The sequence below is a fragment of the Pinus tabuliformis genome, chromosome 2_1, assembly GCF_031772625.1.
Source record: "Pinus tabuliformis cultivar Carrire ecotype Pingquan chromosome 2_1, CPIR1, whole genome shotgun sequence".
Classification (NCBI taxonomy): Eukaryota; Viridiplantae; Streptophyta; class Pinopsida; order Pinales; family Pinaceae; genus Pinus; species Pinus tabuliformis.
Window position 1 is genome coordinate 298,484,094 of NC_142299.1, and position 20,806 is coordinate 298,504,899.

Genomic DNA, 20,806 nt, shown 5'->3' on the forward strand with positions numbered 1-20,806 from the left:
GGTTCACCCAATTTGAGCTATGTTCACGGAGAAATAGGAAATCCTTCCTTTTATATTCTCTAGCAAAATGAAGAGATAAAACCTACATTATTTCTGATGTAATTTCTTCTTCATTCTCACACAATATTCTCTCTCTTTCTTGCTCAAAATAATAATGCACATCCACAATACAATTTCCTCATATAAATCGAGGGGTTCCCTTATGGGGAAAAACAACCCTAAATTAAACATAACTTCTACCATCAAATCATCCACTTAATTAATGACCCAGATTGACTACAAAATTAAATATTTTACAATATTGGATCCCCTAGGCAACAATATGTTGACAATACCAACAAGAAATGATAAAAATAGAATCGAGATATTCCAATTTTAATTTTTCCTTGAATTAAAATTGTAAATTAAAATCGAATTTAGTCTTACCAGGTAGCTGAAAATAATTAATTAAGTTAATTTGACTTAATTAGTTGGAGAAATTCAAGTTAGAAGTCTTTCTGAAGTCATGCAAGAGTTATCCCTTAAATTAAGGAGATTATCCCTTAATTAAGGAGATAATATTGAGTTATATTTGAGTTGTAATTAGTTAGCTCAATTTACTGAGTTAAGTCCATTTAAATTAGTTCCAAACTATTTGAGGAACTAATTGTGAGTTATTAGTCAGTTGATGTATGCATGCACTCAACTAGTGTACTCCAGATAACTAAAGATTCCCTCATCAGAAACTCATGCATGTCTATTTTAAGAAAGACCTAGTTGAGATTAAAGACAAGGATAGTGTACTATTAGTTGCATGTGTTTTCCTACAAAGGAAACTCATGCATGCAATCAACGAAAGGTTCCTTGAGGATTTCGCACTTCATACAAGGTGTGAGATCAGTGTGAGAGGTCAGCGTTCCACTTGGTTGAGAGTTTTCCACTTGGTAATAGGAGGATCACCTAGGAGAAACAACGCAAGGAAATAAGAGTTTGGAGGGCATAGAGGAAGGCTTGTGAGAAGCTTTCATTGCATGTGAGCATCTGTGAGGATTGTACTAAGAGCTGGATAGATGTGAGAGCTAGGGCTTTGTATAATTCCTATGTATTTCCACCTTGTATGATAATACAGATAGTGGGGTTTTTGGCTGAGGCTTTCCCCAAAGTATTTTCATGTGTATTGTGAATTGACTCTTTTTCTTCGCGTTATATGTGTTTAGCTTGATCTTGTTCAATATGTAAGCTTCCACAAAGCAAATTGATAGTAGAAGTAGGTTATAGTATTTTGCTTTGTTTATATTGCATTATCGGGTTAATCTATAGTTAGATTTTCTACATAAGTCTTAGAGCGAGATTTGTAGATAATTTGTAGAAATTCTACATGGTATTAGAGCCTAGTTTATCGGAGCTATGAATAGTATACTAAGAAGATAATTCGAAGTATAAAGTTCAGGGTTGCAGGTGCAAATCAAATTCATATCATACTTCAATTGAGATGGGACATTATGCGATTAATTTCCCATCGAAGAAGTCCAAGAAGGGATCCTAGGAAGGATCATAAGGTGAGGCATTAGCCTCTCAGTTTGAAATGGACTTTACCCTCATTGCATGTATGGTGTCATCGATGATGGGTTGTGTTTGGCATCTTGACAGTGGAGCCTCATTCCACATGACCGTTGATAAAAAGTTATTCAGTGCCTTGGAGGAGAAAGACCTCAAGATGCGTATAAATATGGGTGACGACTGAAGGTATAGTGTTTCAGGAGTGGCCACGGTTGCTTTTTAGAGGGACCATGGAGCTACTATCACATTGACAGATGTGAATAATGTGCCTAGACTAAATAAGAACTTGGTATCAGGCACGATGTTGGAGGACAAAGGCTACGATTTTGTCTTCAATAAAGGAAAGGCATTCCTTAGACACATCACCACAAGACAGGTGAAATAGATCTATTCAAGAGTTAAGAACCTGTATGCTCTTTAGGTTCAAGATTTATGCAAAGCCTTGAGGAGCAAGGAAAATGTTAGAGACTTGGTGGTTGAGAGAGATATTAAATTGCCTCTCAACATGCAGTCCCAAAAGAAGTCTCAGACAATTGTGGAGGAGCCATAATTGGAGAAGTGGGCAGAAGGATCACATGCAACCATATGTCTAGGTGTGAGGTGGGGTGATGTAAGTGATAGTCCCATGAAGGCCAAAATTTGGCAGGGTCCATTGAGAGGTTTTATCTCATGGATCGTACCTTGGTACGTGAGCCCAAAGTACATAATAGTGGGAGGAATCAATGGAATTGATGCAATCAGAGATCAAAGTGACAAAGGTTAGAGCAGTAAGATACTGAACAACGTAGAGAAGGATTGACAACAGTGCAGAAAGGTAGAGTGAACAGAAGAGCAAAGTTTTCAGTTGACAAAGGCAATAACAGTGAGACTTTGATGACAAATGCATCATATTGATTCAGGTTGGATGTTTTTTTTTTGTTTCTAGAGTTGCTAGAGCAACAACACTAGAGAGAAGTGTTGGATGCATAACATTCCAAAGGTCCACGATCAGGATCGAGTTTAATTCCTTTCTTGTTGAGAGGGAAAGTTTAAAATAGCAACACGAAATGATAAAAAAAGAATACAGATATTCCAATTTTAATTTGTCCTTGAATTAAAATTGTGAATTAAAATCAAATATAGTCTTACCAACTAGTTGAAAATAATTAATTAAGTTATTTTGACTTAATTAGTTGGAGAAATTCAAGTTAGAAGTATTTCCAAATTCATGCAAGAGTTATCCCTTAAATTAAATAGATTACCCCTTAATTAAGGAGATATGATTGAGTTATATTTGAGTTATAATTAGTTAGCTCAGTTTATTAAGTAAAGTCCGATTAAATTAGTTCCAAACTGTTTTAGGAACTAATTGTGAGTTATTAGTCAGTTGATGCATGCATTCACTCAACTAGTGTACGCCAAATAATTGAAGATTCCCTCATCAAAAACCCATGCATGTCTATTCTGAGAAAGACCCAGTTGAGATTAAAGACAATCACAATGTATTATCATTTGCATGTGTTTTCCTATAAAGGAAATTCATGCATGCAGTCAACGCAAGGTTTCTTGAGGATTGCGCAGTTCATACAGGGTGTGAGATCAGTGTGAGAGATTAGTGTTCCACTTGGTTGAGATTTTTCCACTTGGTAACAGTAGGATCATCCAAGAGAAGTAGTGCAAGGAAATAGGAGTTTGGAGGGCAGAGAGGAAGGCTTGTGAGAAACTTTGAGTTGCTGTGAGAATCTGTGAGGATTTTAATGAGAGCTAGATAGCTGTGAGAGCTAAGGCTTTGTATAATTCCTATGTATTTCCACCTTATATGATAATACAGATAGTGGGGTTTTTAGTTGAGGCTTTCCCCAAATTATTTTCATGTGCATTATGCATTGATTCTTCTTCTTCTAGTTATATGTGTTCAACTCGATCTTGCTCAATCTTTAAGCTTCCGCAAAGAAAATTGATAGAAAAAGTAGGTTATAGTATTTTTCTTTCGTTATATAGCATTATTGAGCTAATCTGCAGTCATATTTTCTAGAGAAGTCTCAGAGCAAGATTTGTAGAGAATTTGCAGAATTTCTACACAATAGTGGGTGTGAGAGCCCCCCCACACCTCCCCATCATAGATTGGGATCGAAAAGTTGTTGAAACAAGACCTATGAATTAGGAAGATAATATAGCTTCTCATCCAACATAAATATAATTACAAGTGTTCAAAACTATTATAAATTCCTTTAACATGCGTAAAGCCAATATGCATAAATAACACTAGACAATTAGGAATCGATACAAAACATAAGGGGAAACTCACCCATCCATTAATTTATATTAACATAAATGAAAAATATGTTATGTGTTGAGTTAGATACATCAAAGCAACTATATCAATGCCTTTGAAATATATGCCACATACAAGAAGGAACATAACTCATAACATAAAATCTAGACAGACAAATCCACATGAACATTATAATAAGTTGATCTGGAATTTATCCAGGACAAAGAATTAAAGGTATTACAGACTCATGTGCATAGATGTGCCTATGTTACTTTATGCAATGGATCAATAAGATTGCAAAATACATAGACACTGAGGTAGTTAGAGAAAACATAATAGGCAAAAATCTAAACACAACAAGTTTAATAAGGAGTTCACCCAATGCTCCTGGGCTACGTCTCCTAGTCCAGCCTTCAGTGGTGGCCTCTCTATTATGTTTTGAAAGAAAAATTTCTTTACAGCAATGAGGTCAATTTGAGTCTCACTCAACAGATATGAATCAGTATGATTTGAGTACACAGACTCTCCTTACTAGTACTTGAACTCTACTAGTTAGAGTAGTATGAACCCAATCTAAAACTCATACATGACAGGCCTATGCCGAGGAGCTCACTTGAACCTCTCAAGCTTTCTCTGGAGCGCACAGACTCTCTAACTCTCTCTGGCTCTGTCTAGCTTGATGTTGCCCTCAAGTTAGCTCGACTTCTTCTCTCCATTCTCTACTCTTAGATTTCTGCGTCTAACTAACTCCTCTTTGTGTGTGTCCTCTATTTTTGTCAGTTCATAGATTTAAAGCCAGTTTTCTTTTTCTCAGTTCGTTTTTGCTTCCCAGTGTTTTGGTTTTCCTACCTTTGTCGATTTGAGCTCCCCTGTTCTGCATCATCATCACTTTGTAACGCTTCACTGGGAGGTGGCCACCTATTTTGCAATTGGTGAGTGTGTTAGGTTCCTTGGACACATTTGAACGGTTTTTATTTCTGTTTGCTCCAAGATGCCCCTGAAACATGAATATTCTGCCAACCTATCGGCCACATCGAACTTAAAATCCCATTTAATCTTGCTTTAAAATCTTTTCAAATCCGATCATTTATCAGGACGTGCCTCCGCCATTGATCTAGGCCCCCCAAATCCTACGGTCATTGTTCATATCGGGTAGGTAAGTAGCATGATGTTTACCCATCCGATGTGAGCGGTTTTCTCTCTCTTCCACCGGACGCATGTCACACAGTGTGTGGCATCGGGAGGGACTCAGTCAAAATTGCTTACCGCCTTGAGGCCCTCCGATATCTTCCCGGTTTTATGGAATCCACAGAACTGAATATATTACTTTTCTGCATTTCATAGCCATTTTGGGTCCAGGCACTTCAGGCTTTCCTTCACTATGGGGGACGCCCTGCGATAAGCGAATAGCATTAATCACGTACCAAAAACCACCCCTGTTTCTTGAATTAGCCTCTAAATTTTCCAATTTGCGCCAACGCATGTTACCATGGGCCACGGGTCTACGCACTCGATTGAGGGTCCTCATTGCTTCGTGCTAATCACAATTGCAACTATCACAAGGATTCCTTTTGATAGCGTGATCTTTCTAAGACTTCAATCTATTTGGCATAATTTGAATGAGTGTATGAAAACTTAGAGAGTGTTTAGGATCCAATTTGGATCATGGCCTTCCCACTGAAAAAGCTTTTGGACCACCAAAATTTTATTTTTAAGCATCAGTCAAGTGAGGGTACTAATACCTCTCTTACCCAATTTCTATCCATTTCACATTGCTTGGCTTTGAACCTTTGAGTCCAATCCTCAGGTACTCAACATCCCCTCTACGCATAGTTCTCACCTTCCTGCCTAGAACTGTATTCAGGTAACATATCACCAATAGAAGGCAATTGAATCTGCTCTTCAGGATCTTCAAACAATGAAGGTTCAATTAGTCTTAAGTTGTCTACATTAACAGCTGAGTAGATGTGCATGTAAGCCAGTAAATCAAGGCGAAAAGCATTCTAACCAATTTTCTCAAGTATCTTGAAAGGTCCATACCTTATTGGCTTCAGCTTCTTACCTTCACCTTGCATTCAATCTTTTCTGATATACAACCAGACTTGATCACCAACTTGGAAACTATGCTCCATCCGATGCTTGTCATGCCTTGCGTTGTACTTGTCTTGGCTATTTTCCAGTTGTTCCTATACTTCCTGGTGAATCTCTCAGATTTTTTCGATGAACTTGGTTGCCTTGTCCACATCATTGTGTCCATCAACTACTATATCTTTACCAAAGAAAAAATCCAAGGAAGACCTTGGTGTGAAGCCAAAACAGGTCTCAAAAGGAGATCTCTATGTAGAAGAATGTTTAACTTGGTTGTAAGCATGCTGCACATAACATAAATGTTCATCCCAAAGCCTGGGATGCTTGCTACAATAGCCTATGAGCAACTGGATCACTGTCCCGTTGACTACTTCTGTTTGGCCATCTCTTTGTGAATCAAAAGTTATGCTCTTCTTCAGCCTAGTGTCCACCAATTCCCACAAACTTGACCAAAATTTCCCAACAAATCGGGTATCCCAATCAGATATAATGGAAGTGGGTAATCCAAAATGAACCCATACATGCTGAAAGAAAAACTTTGCAGTTTGTTCACCTGTAATTTGTTTGTTACAAGGTATTAAAATACACATTTTGCTGAACCTATCCACAACAACATATAAATAGTCATGACCTTTTCTAGATTTCGGCAGTCCCACAACAAAGTCCATAGAAACACTTTCCCAAGGATGAGAAGGAACTAGTAGTGGAGTGTAGAAGCCTAGTGTTCTATTGCTGGACTTGCTTTTAGCTCACATGGTACACCCTCTTACATATCTAGAAACTGTCTCATTCATTTTTGGCCAATAACAAAATCTTTGGAGTTGTGCAATTGTTTTACTTACACCAAAGTCACCTAGTATTAGAGAAGTGTGTGCATCTCAAATTATCTTTACTCTTTCATTTTGAGGAATGCATAACTTTCCCAAATGATACAAGAGATGGTCCTTAACATGATAATCCAATTCCTCTACTTGTTTTCCATGACTTAAACTTGCATATACATCTTTAAAATCTATATCTTGAGCATATTGTTCAATTTATCTTTCATGCAATATTGAATTATGCTTAAGTATAGTGGATGCATTTATGATTGGTCTAGACAACATATCTGCAACTTGATTGTGTATTCCCTTTTTATATCTGATGACAAGATGAAACTGTTGTAGAAAACCCATCCACCTATAGTGTCATGATTGCTGCAGCTTAGTTTGTGAGTGCAAATATTGAAGTGGTTGATGGTCAGTATGTATAACTGTCTCTTTTGCCCATTAAATAATGTTTCCACTTTTTCACACTCTATACTAATGCATACAGTTCTTTATCATATGTGGGATAATTAACTACTGCATAACTAAATGTCTCAGAATGATAACATATGGGTTTACCGTGCTGCATCAACACTGCTCCCATGGCATAATCACTGGCATCCATTTCGATCTCAAATGGTCTTTGAAGATCGGGTAGTGCTAGTACTGGTGCTATACTAATTTTTTCTTTTAAGGTGTAGAAGGCTTTCTTCTATTTTCCTCCCCATTGAAACACCTTGTTCAATCCTGTTAAAGCATGTAAGGGAGTTGTAATTAAGGAAGAGTTAGAAATAAACTTTCTCCAATACTGTGCTACTCCAAAGAAGCTTCTAACTTCTGTAGAAAATTTGGGTTTAGGCCAGATTACAATGACTGCAACCTCAGAGGGATCTATCCTCAATTCACCACCCCCTAAAATATGACCCAAATAATTCAAATATGTTTTGCCAAATTCACATTTTGAGAGCTTAACATAAAGATTCCCTTTCTTCAAAACATCTAAAGTATACTGAACATGCTTTGAATTTTCTTCCCATGTTTTATTGAATATAAGAATGTCATCCAAATATACAATGAAAAAATCATCAAGAAAAGGTTTGATTACATCATTCATTACTCTCATGAAAGTAGCAGGAGCAATAGTTAAGCCAAAAGCGATAACCAACCACTCATACAATCCCTACTTTATTTTGAAAGCAGTCTTCCATGCATCTTGCTATACAACTCTGACCTGATGATAGCCACTATGCAAGTCCAACTTGGAAAAATAAACAACCTCCTTTAATTGATCCAATAGATCATCTATGCAAGGAAGGGGATAACAATTTTTTATCGTTATCTTATTCAGTGCTTGGTAATCAATGCACATTCTCCATGAGCCATCTTTCTTTCTCACCAAGACAATTGGAGACCCACATGGTGATGTGCTAGGTCTGATGAACCCCTTCTCGAGCAATTGTTGTAAATGCTTCTTGATTTCTGCGTGCTCTAAAGTGGACAACCTATACATTTCGATGTTAGGCGATGGAGCATCTTGCTGCGAATTAATATCATGTACTATTTCCTTTTTGGGTGGCAAACCTTTAGGTTCTTGAAATAGTATTTCATATTCTGAAACAACTTCTTCTAAATTAGCTTTCTGTTTAGAATTACAACCCTCAAATACATTGGTTTTATTAGGTTTCTTTTCCTATACAACCATCAGTGAAAATTGTTTGCACGAATTTACAATTCTTTTCATTTGCCCTGAGTTTATGAGAGTATAATTGTTCATGAGTTTGTGAGATCTTACATTATATTTGATTCCATCTTTAACGAGTTGATAATTTCTTTCACCTCTATAGAAAATAGCTTTTCTATCATACAATTAAGGACTTTCTAAAATAATTCCAGATATATCCAAAGGAACTATGTCTAACTCAACCTCATCTACAAATGTTGACCCAAAAGAAAACCTAAGTTTACATTGTCTAGTCACTTGTAGTTGTGCTTTATCACATAACCAACCTAATTGATATGGATTTTTGTGAGGTGTGGTTAGTAATACCAACTTCTTTACAATTGCTTCAGAAATTATATTTACTTGTGAGCCACTATCAAACAAAGTATCAATCTTTTGAAGCTTGGAAACAACTCTAATATGAAAAAGCTCATGTCTTTTCCTCTCATTTTCTTCATTATCAATTGATTGTGTAGAATTACTAGTAGATGCTTCAGGATTTTTACCTTTAATACCTGTGGCTGCAATTTTTGTTTCATCTCCTGAGTCTGACCCCAAGTCCTTTTGAATAGCTGCAACAATCTTCTTCTTCTTGCCCTCAAGCTTCTTTGGTTTCATCTCTGGATGTAGAATCCAGTGTTCATCAACATGCCCATCCTTCTTACAGTGATTGCATGAAGACTTGGTCTTTTGTACAGTATTGGCCTTTCTCTCTTTCCATTTTTCTTTTCTTTTCTCCTTATTCTTACTTGCAATGGGTTTTGATGATCCCCCAACTTCTGGGTTCACATTATTTCCTCTAGCCTCTATATGTGTAGCTTGAACAAATACCTCATCTATGCTAGTGGGATTAAACATGAGAATAGAATTGTGTGTCTTAAGTAGCTGTGTAGACCACCTATATACTTCAGCAAAGTTTCAGGTGGGTCTAAATAAATTCCTAGAATCAAAGCTCTTTTCCTAAATTCTTGAGTGTAACTTTGTACACTTTTCCCTTTCAATTGGCGAAGAGTTTGCCAGGTCATCATGGCTTGCTGCATATAGGCTAGTGGATAGAATTGATTTTTAATTGCAGAAACAAATTCACTCTAGATAGAAAGAATCTTACCATGCTTCTTCATGTCAGCTTGTGTCCTACCTTCCCACCATACCAAGGTAGTGCCTCCAAGGCATAGGTTGACTACCTGAATATTACTACTATCTAAATCAATCCTCTGCACTCTGCAATAAACATCAATCTATTTAATCCAATTAACCAACTTCTCTGCATTTAGCTCTCCATCATATATTGGTAAATCAAATTTAACATCTAATCTAATCAAAGATGTCTTCTTTTTATTTTTAGGGTTACTAGGAGGTGTGGGAAGTTTTTCTTCTTTCCCTTTGCCTTTAGAGTGGTCATGGAGGGAAGATTCTTCTGCTTCTTTATCTTGTTTAGATTTTGATGGATCTTCCTCTCTACCTTTCTTGAATTCTCTATAAATTTCCTCTACCATGGCTCTCATGGTCATGAAACTATCCATGAACTGAGGGTCTGATTCCAAGGGAGTTTCTTCTGACATTTTCTTCTTAGGATAGACTCTTCCAATTTCAGGGTTAGTTTCAACCAACTCTCCTTCTGCTAGTTTAAGTTTTGATCTAGTTAGCATTCAACAACAAAATCCAACACAAGCTTGTCTAACCTTAGTAAACTTGAGCTCTGATACCACTTGATTTGGAATTTATCCAAGACAAAGAATTAAAGGTATTACAGACTCATGTGCATGGATGTGCCCATGTTACTTTATGCAATGAATCGATAAGATTGTGAAATACATAGACATTGAGGTAGTTAGAGAAAACATAATATGAAAACAAGTAAACACAAAAATGTTTAATATGGAGTTCACCTAATGCTCCTAGGCTACGTCTCCTGGTCCAGCCTTCAGTGGTGGCCACTCTATTATGTTTTCAAAGCAGAGTTTCTTTACAACAGTGAGCTCAATTTGAGTCTCACTCAATAAATATGAATCAGTAGGACTTGAGTACATAGACTCTCCTTACTGGTACTTGACGTATACTGGTAACAGTAGTATGAGCCCAATCTAAAACTCATACATGACAGGCCTATTCCAAGGAGCTTGCTTGAACCTCTCAAGCTTTCTCTGGAGTGCACAAACTCTCTGACTCTCTCTGGCTCTATCTGGCTCGATGTTTCTCTCAGGTCAGCTCAGCTTCTTCTCTCTGTTTTCTACTCTTATCTTTTTGTGTCTAACTAACTCCTCTCTGCGTGTGTCCTTTGCTTTTGCCAGTTCATGGCTTTAAAGCCAATCTGCTTTCCGTTAGTTCGTTTATGCTTCCCAGCGTTCTAGTTTTCCTGCCTCTACCCATTCGAACTCCCCTATTGTATGTCATTATCACTCTGTAACGCTTCACATGAAGGTGGCCACCTATTCTACAATTGGTGAGTGTGTCAAGTTCCTTGGACACATTTGAATGGCCGCTATTTCCATTTACTCCAAGATGTCCGCAAAACATGAATCTTCTGCCAACGCATCGTCCACGTCGGACCTCGAACCCCATGTAATCTTGCTTTACAACCTTGTCAAATTCGGTCATTTATCGGGACATGCCTCCACCATTGATCTGGGCCCCCCAGAGCCTATGGTCGTCGTTCATATCGGGCGGGTAAGTAGCATGACGTTTACCCATCCAATATGAGCACTTTTCTCTCTCTTCCACCGGCTGCGTGTCACTTAGTGTGTGGAATCGAGTGGGACTCAGTCAAAACTGCTTACCACCTCAAGGCCCCCCGATATCCTGCCAGTTTTGTGGAACCCATGGAACCAAATTTATTACTTTTCTGCATTTCATAGCCATTTTCGATTCAGGCACTTCAGGGCTTTCCTTCGCTGAGGGGGATACCCTGTGATACGCGATTATAGCGCTAATCGGGTATCCGAAACCACCCCCATTTTTTGTTTTAGCCTCTGGTTTTGCCAATTTTCACCAGCACGCGTTACCATGGGCCAACAATCTGCGCACTTGACCAAGGGTCCTCGTCGCTCTGTGTTGATCATAATTGCAAATATCATGAGGATTCCTTCTGATGGCATGATCTTTCTAAGACTTGAATCTGTTTGGCATAATTTGAATGAGTGTATGAAAACTTACAGAGTGTTTAGGATCCAATTTGGATCATAATTGTTGGCTTGAGGGGGCCTAACCGAGGTTCAGCATTAGTTAGCAAAATAAATCCGTACACTACTGGCCCTTTCGGCATTAGCCCGCAAAGCGCAAACTAAAGTCTCACCTGAAGAAGTATGGGAGGATGCTAGAACAAAATTTCTGCACCATTAATAAGGTTGTGATGTCAGTTTATTCCAACTATACCTACCTCTGTGCAAGTTGTTTATGCCTCTCCTCTATCCTTCAGTACCTTCACGAAGTGTTACAATCGGCTTTTGCATAGCCCTAACCAGGGGTTGAATTCCTTTCACACTGCTAGGGCAGCGAACTGTGCTATTTCCCAACCTAGGTTAACTATCTTACTTATCTTATTAGTAGATATTAGTTAGCTTCATGTAAATAGATGTTCTTACATTTGTTCACTTAACCAACATATTTATACACATTCGCACATTATATAAGCATTAGAGTTAAAATTCATACCCAATATAACAGATGCATAAACAGGAAATAAATAGGCAAAATGATAGAAAAATTCTCTTTATTAATGATTCCCGACAGTTACAGACTCGAATCCCCTGCACACTCAGTTGTAGACTACTAGGCCTCTACGCACTTAGCTGCAAAGCCTTTACCTACGCTACAACCCAAAACTTAGACTTACACTTCAGAGCTATCTCGCATATATCATATCTTCATTGATTCTTCCTTAGATATTGTGTGTCTCTATCTACTTAGAGCTTCGCTGTATTTATACAATCCCATGGTCCATGGACCATGGGTAGATCTTCTACAACCAACACTAAATTATCAAAACAAGGGTGGACAACCCTATGACTCTTTAACAACTACGTGCTTTGCACCTACAAAATGCAGAGTTTTTACTTTTGTATTACAAAATTAAACCAAAATCTGGGCTCTAAGCTCCAAAACTGCCCTTAGGGGATCCCACACCCAATAGGCCACCAACAAAAACATTGTGACTCACTCTCGAGTCATTCTAAAGGCGCAAAGATCTTAGCATGAAGACCTCCCAGCTCTATTTGAATCACTGCAACTTTGGCAGTGCACTGAGTGGATGTCTGTTGGACTTCCTCCACGCGTTATTTGGTGACTGCTGTTGTTGAACTGCTTCCCTGAATCCTCTCCTAATTTTCCTGTAGTTGTGTGAGCTTTGCTTCAGTGGAGGTTGAAATTATATACGCCTCATCGATCCATGGTTGTAGGCGTGCATTTAAGACCGCTACTTTGTGTCAAGCAGTATCCACTTTTTTCTTGAGTGCCTTTACCTGCTGCATCCATGCAAGACCTTGTGTAATGGCAACCATCTGTGTAGTCCATTCTACCTCATCGTATTTCTATTGCAACTCGTGTGCCTCTGTCTCTAGGTGCTCCACATTAGGGTCCTCTGGTAGGGTGGTTAGGACCTCGAATGACTATTCGAATAGCTTCATGAAATCTATCACTACACTGTCAACCGCTATGGTCACTGTCATAATCATAGAGGTATGTTGTTCCTTAACCTCTGACAAGGTTGAAGGCTGAGCCTTCAACTGTAGTTCTACGATTAGCAGGTTTAGCTCCAGCTGAAACCTAGCCATCTCTACTCTAGCATCATGCGCCCCTGTGGCCAATTTTTGAACCCGCACCTCTACCGGTTCTTCTGCCTAAATTTCCAAATCTAGGACCATCCAATAGGCTTCCTCTATCACCTGCATAATCTATTGATTCTACGCGACTGCCTCATTGCGCTGCAAGCCCAACTATTCAATGTTGATGCGTTGCTCGCTCATCACCTATAGTGTGGGACTCTCCCTAGCTCAAAGTTTTGCGGTGACTACATCCTGTAAGAGGTAGAGTGTCTCCCAATGGAGCACAACCATGTTCAACCCTACCCCTTTCAAACAATTCACCATGGATCTATCGGCATCCTTCTCTATAGTAAGGGCCCCATCTAGTAGAATGATTGTATTGGTCACCCTTATGCACAACATTTCATCAATAGTTGAAGTGTTAAATGTAAGGCTAGTGGACACTATGCGAACCTATGGAGTGCGAACCTGAAACTCCTACAACTCTGTCCAAGGAGCCCCCAATACCAACTCTTGTGGTTCCTCAAACTATTGGAGCGCCTTCGTAGTGACATCCTCCACTATTTCACCAATATCATGCAAATCTGCCTCAATGAGGGTGATTGGGTCAAAGGACATTTTGGATGCCTTGGTATTCTTTTGCGACACTGTTTGTTCACGTGGTCATGGATGCTTGAGCTAGGTAGACATCGTCTGCAGTTCTGCGCCACCTTTCTCTATGTATTTCTTTAGTTCAGGTGAAGGTGATTTCTGTCCTTCGCGCACTTCTTGCCCTGTTTTCTGATGTTGTTCCGCCAAATTCGCAGCATCATGCGCTACCTAGGCCTTAGCCATTGCTTCTTCCTTTGTACCCTTCTCCGTCAGCTATGCCATCTGAAGTTTTGTCTCTTATTTCTTGCACTGTGCAGCAGACTTCTCCATTTCCACCGTGGAGCCAGCTGGAGCTCGCCACTTCGACAGCCAAGACTTAGGGACTGTGAATATTACATTGTCGGTTGCTAGGTATGGTAAATCATGCCATGTCTTCATAGGGTCCTTCCATTCCCTGATGAAGACATGGTGGAAATCTGATTTGAACTCTACAAAGCTCAGCAAACTGTTGTAGGTTGTGGGCGATAATCGCAGCTTGCGATTGATCCCCATCCAGATGTTCATCTCCATTAGCACCCAGAATGTCTTGATTTCTCTGATCCATAGTGCATCCTTGGTCGCCCATAGCGAAGCATACTTCGCTACCTCTGGAAGTTCTGGTGTGACTGAAGGGAATTGGGTATCTTCGAGAAACTCCCATGCCACCAGTATGATAAAAAACAAGAGCCATGCATAATGAAACATTTTTCTCTGTTCCTATGCCTCACAGCAACTCGCAAGGAACTCACCGCATAGATAGTTCACCCATTTCAACTGGACCCCTTATGTGCATTGCGCCACTAGTACAATTACTGGCGTGGGCACCTCACGCACGTGGCATTTCCATATCACCTTCCCTACCAATATTTGTGTCATGACCTTAACTACATGGTTGTTAATGTTGGAGATGGCATACCCTCACTTCTTCTTCTCCAACTTAAACTTCTTTTTCATTGCCCCTGCGAGGGCCAACTCACCACCTTTTCCCTGTGAAATGTTTTCTGGATCCTCTCCTGACCAAGGTAGATGTGTAATCGAGTGAATCAGAGGGTATGTGATGGGGATGGGCTCCTCCATCGACAAGCACCCATCATGCACCAAGCAGAGTAGCTGCCTGATGACGAAGACGATCACTGGGGCACGGCAGTAATGCGGCATCTAGAACAAGTTTAGCAACCCGGCCTTCTCTACTCCTTTGAGCCATTTTCGTGGCTCCAATTCAATCACTCCAACCATCACGTTGATCTTATGGTGCATTAGCTTCTCAGTCGCTAAATGTGGGAACTTTTCATGGTCTGCAAGGTCCCAATCTTCAAATTTCAACACAAGAACCCACCCCAAGTGCGATCCCTCAAAGATAATATCGTCTGAGAGAAGCAAACTTTGCAAAGAGCTCTTGCTCTCATATATATCCCTTGGAACCTTGGTTTTACCCTTTCACAGAGGAACATATTCATGTAATCGGGTAATAGGGTCCGCACCCTGGGTTTTAACTTCCATCTCTTCATCCTCCTCCTCCACCAAGATTTCTTCAGATTCATCCTCGTTGGCCTCCAAATTCATGACCTTCCCATTTTCCTGCAATGTGAGCTTGGTCCTTAGTGGATTTCTAGATGAGACTTGCACCGGGATCATGGCCTGCTAATCCTTCTTAGGTCTAGGTGTTCGCGGTGATTTAGGGACCTCGACGATTATTCTGGCACTCTCTCGGGCTTCCACTTCCTTAATTTCCTGCGTGGCTTCCTCAGATATCACTACTCTTGCATCCATTGCTTCTTCGGGTGCTAACATAACACTACTCCATAGTTCCTTCAATGTCTTGTGTAGTTGCTCAAACAACGAATTCGCTTTCAGAGTCTCAAATAAGTAATTGTTCATGAATACTTGAGTGCACAACAACTCAGTTCTCAAATTGCCAAATTTTGTTTGCTGGACAACCACTTGTAATTTATAGCACCTTTTGAATTGGAATTCGACTGTTCCCCACACATTCAGTCCATTAATTCTATATTGGTAGTAGATTTCAAAGAATCTAACCCATAAACTTCGCCTTAAATGCCTGCCACCCACTCCATTTCGCCTCAAACAAACCATCAAATCATGAATAGTGACTTTAACTGTCACTTTCTGATAGACTTCCATGCCAGCGCAACTATTTTTGTGCTATTGCAAACCCTTTGACACTTCTCTACTGTGCGCAGTCCTGACATTGCATAGTTCCTGGGCATAGTATTTTGTAGTCTCGTGCCTCCTTTCAGCTGCCTGGAGCTCTAAGACTATGCGACTTTCATATAGTCACATCATTGAATCGCCGGTGTATGGCTTCAAGCGACTACCATTCACCTTTCCTTGGAAGGGTTCTCCATTTAACTTGACTAGTTGTACCATGCCTCTGTTGGTAATCTCCTTAATAACATATAGCCCTAACCAGTGCATCTTGAAATTTTTGTGGAATTTATGAAACTTAATATCATAGAACAGAACTAGATAAGTTACCTTGAATGTGCGCAACTTGGTATGTCGGTCGTGCCATGCCTTTTCATGCTGCTTTTCGACCTGCTGGTGAAATCCAGCCAAAAATCGTTCTTCTTCAAGCTCATCCAACTGTGAAAGCCTCTCCTATAGGGCTCTGTGATCCATAATACCTGTGAGCGCTACTATGCATATACTAGGCACAATTTATTCCATAGGAATTACGGCTTCCACTCCATAGAAAAGCCTAAAAGGTGTCTGTCCCGTCTATTTCTTGCATGTCATCCGATGAGCCCATAGCACTATAGGTATGCATAGGTCACAGTCACTTCGCTGAGCATTTCATACCTCGATCAATGCATTTTCAAGCACTTTGTTGAATTCCTCCACTATCCTGTTAGCCTATGGGTGACAAGGTGTGCTCTTTTGATGGTACACCTAAAATTCCTCCATCAATATGCTGATCATCTTGTTCAGGAAGTGTGTACCATGATCTCTCATCAAGATCATGGGACATCTAAATCACGTCAATACGTGTTCAAATATAAATTTCATCGCAGTTGCACCCATGCAATCCTTCACCAGTTTTGCTTCTACCCAATGAGTCAAATACTCCATCGCAATGATAATATACCTTGTGCCTGTCTTTCCTTGAGGTTTAATAGGTCCTACAAAATCTATTTCCCACTTTCGAAAGGTTGCAACATCATTTTTGGATTCAAACGTATTTCATCCCTCTGCGATGGCCTTCTTGTCTGCAGACATACATCACATGCCTTGCAATATGCTTTTGAATCCTGATGAAGGGTTGGCCACCACAATCCAGTGCACAGAATCTTCTGTATGGTTGCTCTTACTGCATAATGTCCTCCCGCGGCACCCCCATGAGTTTCTGCAAGGAATTTGCTTCGTTCAAACTCAGGTACATACTTTCACAGTATTTCATCATTCCCAATCTTATATATATTCCCAACATTGATAGAGAAATCTATCGTGTGTATCACTAATTCCTTCTTCTGCTAGATAGAGTATCCTTCCAGCGTAGTTTAAGTTGTTAGAAAGTGTATTATATCTTCAAAATGTCCATCCGTGACGCACATATAAAAGAGTTGTGCATCAGGTAATCCTTCCTCCAAACTATTAGGTTCCTCCCCTATCTGGATGCGCTATAGGAGATCTGGTCCCGCGTTCAAACATCTATGATTCACGACAACTTCAAAATCATATTCTTGGAAAAATAAAAGCCATCTGCAAATTCACTCGCCCAACACAGGCTTATTGACCAGGTACTTTAGTGCAGAGTACAAGTGCACCTGCTTAGGTTGGGGCTTTTCTTCATAGACCTGCATCCATGTGTATAGATCATTCTACCCATCATACTTGTCTGTCAGTTGCATCATAGGCTTCCCAAATTACACTCGCATCATTCTCGTACATTCGTGCCAATCATCAGAGATTCCTTTGTCGGTACCCCACCATCTTGTGGGCGTAGCACGTAGTACCTATTCCAAGGCCTGGAAGCATTTCTTTTTTGGCACCGCCCTTTCAAATGCATCCAATAAGGTATCTACCTTATTTAGACCATCATAAGTAGGAAAATCTCTTACTTCTTTCGACACGTAGCACAACAACCAGGTCATCGTGTTGCAATTCAACGTAGTTACTTCATGTAACCAATTTTTCCATCGTTTTACTTCTTCATCAAAATCTGAAGTGCAGGAAATATCGCGCTCCCATGTAATCCATCCATCTATGGTGCCATTCACCGAGTCTTGGCCTTGCGTTGTTATCTTGTAGATGCAGTCCAGATCATCATCACTCTCATAGTCGCGCACTGGTTCCGTATAGCATGATCCTTCAGCGGGATCTAGGGGTACTATTACACATAGTGACTTCTTCTCAAACATCATATTCCACCTCTTTATATTAATTACCCCATTCATATCAGTGTCCCAGTCAATTCCCTGGAGTGTGGGGTAGGGATCGATGTTGTCAAAAATCTCTATCACTTCAAAATCTGCCAGCGTGAAATCTCCCTCAATATCCATAGTTATTCTCTACAATTATCCCCTCGGTATGATTTTCTGTTGGTTCGCCTTTCTCAGCTGAATCAGAGACCATTGCAGTGTAGGTCTTCCTATTCAGAACCATGTCCGTTTTAGTAGAAAATTTGCATTTGATCCCAAATCCAGAATGACTTGATCCATCTTATATTCTCTGATCTATGTGGTGAGTCTCATTTCATGCCCCATCCTTGTTTTATGTTTTTCTATCTTCCAGACTACACACAGTTCTCCTGGAGCAGTCCCAACACATCTGTTTATGAGTTCCTGTAACCCTTTCATAGCCTTACTATCGTGCAGTAACTTCATACAGGTTTCCAAGAAACTTGTGAGCATGGAAGGATCCATTTGAAGCTGAAGTTTATCTTTTCTTCCTGAAGTGGAGGCCTCAACGAAGACCTTCTTAGCTCCCATGAAGGTTTCCCAAGCGTGCTCCAAATTAAACTCAACTTCTTTGAATGGGGCTTTGCGAACCCGAGTACTTTCTTCTGGCTATTTCCCCTTGTCATCTCCCATTGTGATTCCACTTCGGAGCACTATATTTATATTTGGATCTTTCTCATGCGGCTCAGACCTCATCATATGCACGTTTTCAGTCGGGGGAGGTGGTAGCGCTCCTTTGTTGCAGATCCTAGCTATCAGCATAGGACAATCTTCTGTCTCATGATAAAATAGTGTGTAATACTTGCACAACGGGCACGTTGGACTAGTGCAATCACAAGCATAGTGTCCTGGCTCTCCGCAATTGCAGCAAATCAGTTGCCTGCGACCTCTACCAGGTCCTCCTTTGCTTCGGCCTCTTTCATGCCCCTAAAATCCTATCCACACCATTCCTTCATTCTAGTCAAGGGGCTGCATTTCAACCTAAACTCTGTAGGTGGGCGTTCTATCCATCATAATTCATACCTCCTACAAGTACACTCATCATGTTGCACCGACCTACAAAAGTTACAGAACAATTGTCACGGAGTTTGTGTATACTTCAGTAACAAGTGGCAGTTATCCGTGGCACGCTTTCTGGCTACTTGATAGATAGCGCACCACAAAGTAGGTGTTGTGCTAGGTCCTGCTTGAGATTCTAACCTTAAAGGCAATGGTTCTCCTCCCACAAGGTAATTTGTAAAGACTGGGTAGTGGTCTTTGTTAAGACCCTGACTCTTGCATTTCACGCACCATACTTCTTCGTGCACTTCTGGTAAAACCGTCCTATCCTGCTTCAAGCTTTGCATCTCAAGGCGGAATTATTTGACTGCACGTGAATCTGTTGAATTCCCAGGTTATGACCTTGCATCGGGGTCTCATTTAATCTCATGACAATCTCTGGGGCCTCTGCCTAAGTTGTTAAGTGCACTTCTCAAGTGTGGTAGTAGTGATGCTACAAACCCATCGCGATGATGGAGTACTTAATATACCAGGTCAGCGCGCGATCCTACAGGGCGCTAATCGGTGTTGCTTTATTTAAATGGTCATATGTAACACCTTCAACTTCCCATACAACCTTCACTATGAACCAGATTTGGTCTGGATCCTCACTTCCAAAGCCTTTGAACAAAGGCAACTTCACTATGCTGACCATACTAAATCACGGTGGTGGTCGAGGCGGTACAGGTGAAGTTGGAGGTGATGGAGGTGAAGCTGGTGGTGGTGTGGGTGGAGGTGGTATTCATGGAAATCCTTGCCTTATAATACGAATAACACTTCGCAGAGAGACCTTTGTGAGTTCTTCCTCGTCCCCTCGTGGAGGTGAAATAAAGCGGCTATTTTTTGGACCCTTATTTCCTTCATTCTTGTAAACTTTTCCTCTTCACGTAGCCTCGAACACCAAGGTAACTGCATAACCTACTTTTCACATAATAACATTTTAATCCAAGTATTCAGAGATTTTATGTATTTACCCTGCGGTCCTTTCAGAAAGTGTCGCTTTACCTCGCTATCGCTAACTAAGGTGTCAACCACAAACTCAGTGACAAATCCGCCTATAATGCCATCGAGCCAATGGTCGATGACGCGCATGATATTATCCTCTGATGCTTCCAATCTTCACACTAGCTTTGGGGTCCACAATAGGACCATCAAGTTTCCACCTTCCTTGTCTATCTGCTAGCTTCGCGATTCACTCATATAGCTCAGTAGGGAAGGATGCGGAAAAGATTTCATGGATCTCCGTATATAGGTAGCTATCTAACCACTATTCTTTTGACAGTCACATTTTTTTGTTTTTGTATGTCGCAAACTTAGGAATTCTTCTTTGGAACCAGCCTTTAATTTCTTTCTTAGTTGGATTCGAATGATATGACAACACACATCTCTTATGCAAATTATGGTCCTCACAATGGAACCATTTGTTGGCTTGAGGGGGCCTAACCCAGGTTCAACATTAGTTAGCCAAACAAAGCCCTACACTACTGGCCCTTTCGGCATTAGCCTGTTGAACGCGGACTGAAGTCTCACCTAAAGTAGTATGGGGGGATGCT